The sequence below is a fragment of the Triticum dicoccoides genome, chromosome 7B (assembly GCF_002162155.2).
Source record: "Triticum dicoccoides isolate Atlit2015 ecotype Zavitan chromosome 7B, WEW_v2.0, whole genome shotgun sequence".
In the NCBI taxonomy this organism is placed as follows: Eukaryota; Viridiplantae; Streptophyta; class Magnoliopsida; order Poales; family Poaceae; genus Triticum; species Triticum dicoccoides.
The window spans coordinates 75,982,474-75,988,489 of NC_041393.1; the positions used below are offsets into that span (position 1 = coordinate 75,982,474).

General features: G+C 46.9%; 1 pseudogene; it reads left to right on the forward strand.

The window, feature by feature from the left end:
- The first annotated feature begins 446 nt into the window (after positions 1-446).
- Positions 447-6,016, forward strand: part of LOC119338645 — a 6,861-nt pseudogene continuing 1,291 nt past the window's right edge.

Below are 6,016 nucleotides of genomic sequence, written 5' to 3' on the forward strand. Positions count from 1 at the left end.
GGAAGGAAGTCGTTGGATGCTTACATGTGCTAACTGTAGTAAATTGCTGCTCCGAATCATGTGAGCGAGCATGGCAGCAATGCGTGTCTCGTGTGGAATGATCAAGATACCACGTGCATAATTCTGCTGGTACCTCCACCCTGTGTAGAATAGAAGAAAAGGAGAAAAAGTAGTTGACTCACATATACTGTATATGCAAACATAACGTCATCCATCACGTCAAAAAAAAAAACATAACGTCATCCAAGCCTTTCTTTAAACTTAAGTGGTGATCATGACTGGCATATGTAAAAAGAGTAGTAAGTTGTAGTCCTGACTCGTGAGTATTAGATGATTTGTTCGAGCCAAATGGACTGCATGGAATGGTAGGAATGATATGCCATTGCTGCCCTATACATACTGAAACAAATATAAGATTAAAGTAACACGGATTAGGGAGGGACGAGATGGCGTGCGATACACAGTGGTAGGTGGCGTACGCGGCCGACCTAACGAGCCGCACCGCCACGTTCCGCGGCGGCGAGATCTTCCTCCGCAGCGATATCCAGCGGCTCGTTCTCCTCGACTCTCGCGGGTCCACGGTAGATGCGCGATGCGTCCACGAGGGGGAACGGATCGACGTGGGAGGGGTCATCTCCTTCCCGTGCCATTTCGCCAAGATCTGCGACCGCCTGCCGGTGATTGGGTCGTCGCGTGGTGGGGCGCCGGCGAACGTGGAGGTGGCGGCAAGACGTGTTGACCAGGGCAGCGGAGTCGCGGTACACGGGAGCAAGGTGGACGTGGTCATGCGCGGCCCTCCCAGACCCCCACCTCGACCAGACATGGGCCCTGGGGTGCTCGGGCGCGGCCCGGGCAGCCATGACTCCGATCCTCGACACGTGGGCGCTGCAGCCATCGACCGCCCGGATCCATCCTAGCCTAGGGTTTCGACCTCCGCCCCAGGTACAAAATCACCACCACCCCGTCCACACTCCACTTTTTCAGATCTAGACGAGTGTCTGCTCCACTTCTGGGAGGCGCCGCAGAGGAGAGAAGTTAGGGTTCCTCCCTCCTTCTCGTGGTGGGAGGGCAAGATCCGTGGCGACGATCGACCCTTTGCTTAGATCGTTGCATGCCCACCTCCACCAAAGATCCCTGAAATTCCAAGGCGAAGTAGAGGAGGAGAGATGAGGGGAGATGGCTTTGGCGCGGGCAGACACGGCCGCGGGGCGGGGCGCTTCGACCGCGGCGGCGGCCATGGACGGGACATCAACGTGTAGAAGCGCAAGGAGGGTGCGGGGCAGTTCTCGACCACGAAGGCATTGGGCTCCGGTGACACGGGGTTCGAGAAGTGGGAGTCCATGGCGGGATCAGGCAGATCCGAGCTGCCTCGCCCTGACCGCTGGGCTACGGCCGTCGACGGCGATGGCGCGGACAAGGCTGCGCTTCGTCCCCACGGGAAGTCGCCTACTCCCACTGCGAGACGAGATCCTCTCGCCCACGCTGGTAACCCTAACCCTACGCCTCATGTGTGTTAGATCTGCAATACTGTGGGTCACTATACTGCTAGGTGCCGACAAGCTCTATGTGAGCGTTGCAAGAAAAGGGGTCATTTGTCTGTCATATGTACTAATTTGATTCCTCGGGAGTGCATTCATGCTATGTGTGGCTTCCAGTCTAAGGGGTAGGGGTTTTGCTATTTTCCTGATTATAGCATCGAGAGGCAGCCACAGAGAGAGAATACCAATGTTCTGATTACTATTGTTGAGGGAACTATTTCCAAGCAAGATCTTCAGGATGAGATGGGGGTTTACATTGGTCAGGGTTGGAGATGTTCTGCCCATCTCTTAGCCCCTAACAATTATGTCATGAGGTTTCCTAATGTTAGGGAGGTTGAGCGAGCTATCTTTGTAGAGTATATTACTCTCAAGAAACACAAAACTGTGGTTCATGTCACTCCATGGTCTGATGACATTGATTGTGAGGGTCTGCTGGAAATTGCTCGGGTAAGAATTGTAAGATCCCTCTGAACAAAAGATGTGAAAAGAATGTGGCATTTGCGGGTGTCCTCGTTGGGGTGACTCTGGAGATTGATATGTCAATGCATAAACGTCCCTCATTTGTCCGTGCTAAAATTGGGTGTCGTGGCATTGATGAACCGCCTGCTTCTGCTGAGGGATATATGGAGGGGGGGGGGGCGTTTTTATAGATTTCAGTATGAGGTGGAAGAGGTTTTGGTGAGAAATCCTGTTGTGGAAGAGGACACTGTGGCCGTCAAGAGCCAAGATAATAACAATACCAGTACCCCTAAAAGAAAAAGACAGGAGGGTGGGACTGATTCCTCGAGGGGGGCCCCGGCTCCTATTGAGCATGGCACTTCCTCTTTCCGGGGGCAAGGCCTGTCGCCTGCTTCCTTCCGAGAAAAAGGATGAAATTGAAAAGGATAATGCAGAAGAGAATGACTGATCTTCTTTATCCAAGAGTGATGATGATAAAACCCCGTTGATTGAAAAACGGGCTAATGAGAATTCTGCTCTCGTGTCCTATGAGCTGTTGTCAAACAACAAACAAAACTGCGATTACGAGGAGGCCATGCTGGAGGGGATTGCTAATATGCAAGGGGTGCAGGTGACTGCTATACCATTTATTGAGAAGAAAATTTCTTATGCAGATATAGTACCTGGTGCCTCGTAGGTGTCTGAAGTGGTGGGAGAGGTTGATCCTATGCTGAAGGTATCTGATGACTACCTGGTACACTTACCATCTCCTAATTGTGAGGATGAGATCATCCCCACTCCCCCTTTGATCCCTGAAGTTAACCTGAGGTTCAGTCTTCGGTGTGCTCAGGGGGAGCAGGCAGATATGATGACGAAAGCTATGGAAGTAGCCAAGAAGAAAAACTTGGAAGGTAACACTCCAAACCTTAGAAAAAAAATTCTTTTGCTGTTTTAGGGGATGCTGAGTTGATCTATAGAGCTAATGAGATGGGGGTGTGCATACATGATGATGATTTTACTTGCGATATTCTACATGAGTTAGAGGATGTTAGAGAAAATCTGCTAAATAAACAGAATATTATGGACAAGGAAAATATATTGAGGATGACCTAACTGTTATCAATGTTTTAGGAAAAAAAGCCCCACTCAGCTTATCTTGGCTTGAACAAGATTAGTACTATAGTGAAGATTTTGGACATCCAAGCATGGTAGTAAAAGGAAAAAAACCACAGATCATCTGTCAAGATTTCTAGGCCTGCGACTAAAATTCAAAAGAACATGATGGCTGAGGATAAGAAAATGAGTGTTAACTCTGCCCCGGTCCCTGGCAGGGTTACCAGGGCTAAAAAACAAAAAAACTGTTCCAAATGGGAGGTCTCATTTGGAGCTGTAGAGGGGTGGGCAAGAAAGGAATGGCCACCTGCATCTCTGATTTAATTAGTGACCATTCCCTTGACTTCTTAGGCTTACAAGAAAACATGAAAAAAACTTCTCTCCTAAATGCTTGAGAAAGATTGATCCCTTTAACACTTTTGAGTGGGTCTGGATCCCCTCAAATGGCAAATCTGGTGGGGTATTAGCCGGGGCTAGAAAAGACACGTTGGACATTGGGTCTAGTAAAACTGGTAAATATATGATCCAACTTGATCTGAAGGATAGTAAAAGGAATACTGATTGGAGCCTACTGGTGGTTTATGGTCCAGCTCATGAAGATATGAGGGAGGAGTTCCTGTCTGAACTTGCCCACTTCTGCTCTACCATGAATAAACCTTACATTGTTGGAGGTGATTTCAACATTATAAGTCTATGGATTCATTTAGACTGAGAGAGATCTTTTGTAGTGGAGCCAAGTACATCTGGACCAATAACCAGTCTCATCCCACCTTAGAGAAACTAGACAGGATTCCGATGTCTAGTGAATGGGAGGACCTTTTCCCCCTGGTGGCAGTTAGCAAATTGGTTAGAGAGTTATCCGACCATAATCCTTTACTCCTATCCTCGGGAGACTCAGGTAGGGAAGCACCCAAGCCTAGAGAGTTTAGATCCGACCTGGCTTGGCTTAAGAACGATGAGTTATTGCCCTTGGTTGAGAAAATCTGGTCCAAAGCAGTCAATGCCAAGGACCCTATAGATATTCTCACTATTAAACTTAAAAGGTTCAAAACCTTCTTCAAGGGGTGGGGATCTCATAAATATGGCCATGATAAAAAAAGAAAAGAAGAGCTCAGAGTGGAACTAGCCACTCTGGAAGAACTTGAAGAATAAGGCCCTTTGTCTCCTTAGATGTATAATAGAAAAGTTGATATCAACTTTGAGCTGCACGAGATTCTGGTGAATGAAGAGATCTTTTGGCTCCAACAGTCCCATGAGCGCTGGCTGCTCAAAGGGGACCTAAACGCAGATTACTTTCACGAAATTGCCAATGGGGGAAAGAGGAAAAATACTATTCATACGTTAAAATGTGGTGATGTGGAGATTGAGGGTACTGATAACTTGATCTCACATGCCACAGAGTTCTATAAAAATTTGTCCGGTCCGGCCCCTGGCAACTTGTTTCACATGGACCCTAACTCGTGGGAAGAATCGGAAAAACTCACATGAGAAGACAATGAAGATCCGACCAGGGAATTCTCTGAGGAGGAGGTGAAGGAGGTTCTCTTTGCGATGGACACAAATAGAGCACCTGGCCCGGATAATATTCCTATAGAGTTCTATCAACACTGTTGGGACATTGTCAAAAAAGACATTATGCTGATTTTTAGGCACTTCCATAATGGCACGCTTGACGTGCAGCGTCTCAATTATGGAGTAATCACTCTCCTTCCTAAAGTGTCGGGCTCTGAGCGCATTCAACAGTTCCGACCTATTTGCCTCCTTAGATGCCCCTATAAGCTGATTACTAAGTCAATGGATCGGAGAGTTGAAAAATACGCTGATAAACTGATTAGCCTCTCGCAAAATGTGTTTGTGAAAGGTAGAAACATAATGGATGGGATCATGACGCTTCATGAGCTCCTCAATTACAGCCATGTTAAAAAAAGAACTGGAGTAGTGCTCAAATTGGATTTTGAGAAGGCGTACAATAAAGTCAACTGGGAGTTTCTTCTGGAATGTCACAAGTTGAGAGGTTTCAATGAAACTTGGTGTGGGTGGGTGAAACAGATCCTGTACAATGGCACAATTAGTATCAAACTGAACAATTCGGTAGGCCCATACTTTCAGAGTGCAAAGGGGGTGTGTCAAGGGGACCCGCACTCTCCTTTCCTCTTTAATTTGGCTGCGAGATGCTTAAATAAAATGATAAAAAAAGCTCAACAAAACGGCCTCCTGACTGGGCTAGCAGTTGATCTAATCCCAAATGGGGTGGCTGTGCTCCAATATGCAGACGACACGATTGTTTGCGTAGAGCATGACATGGAGAAAGCAATGAACCTTAAGATTCTGTTATACATGTTTGAACTGATGTCAGGTCTGAAAGTGAACTTTTAGAAAAGTGAAATTCTGACTATTGGGGGGATGCTGATATCGATAAGGAGTATGCTGAGCTTTTCAATTGCGAGATTGGACACTTTCCAACCAAATACCTGGGGATGCCTGTGAGTTTTTCCTCTTTGAAAGACTCGATGCAGGAATTTATTGATGATAAATACTTGAAGAATTTTGGGACCTGGATCAGGAATGCTACTTCTATAGGGGGCAGACTTACTCTGCTCACTTCAGTACTATCACAATTGTCCCTGTACCACATGTCTATGTGGCTCATGAGCAAGACCTTCGTTGAAAAATTGGACAAATATCGTTGGAAATTCTTCTGGCAAGGTTGCAATAAGAAAATTCGTTACTACCTGGTTAAATGGAAAAGGGTTTGTAGATCGAAAGATAAGGGGGGCCTTGGGGTTAAAGATCTCAGGAAGCAGAATATTAGCCTCATGGTGAAGTGGTGGTGGAAACTAGAAACCCAGAAAGGGGTGTGGCAAGATCTGATGAAAGCTAGATACTTGTCTAGCAAGTCTGTTGCGACAGTGACCCCTAGATACTCA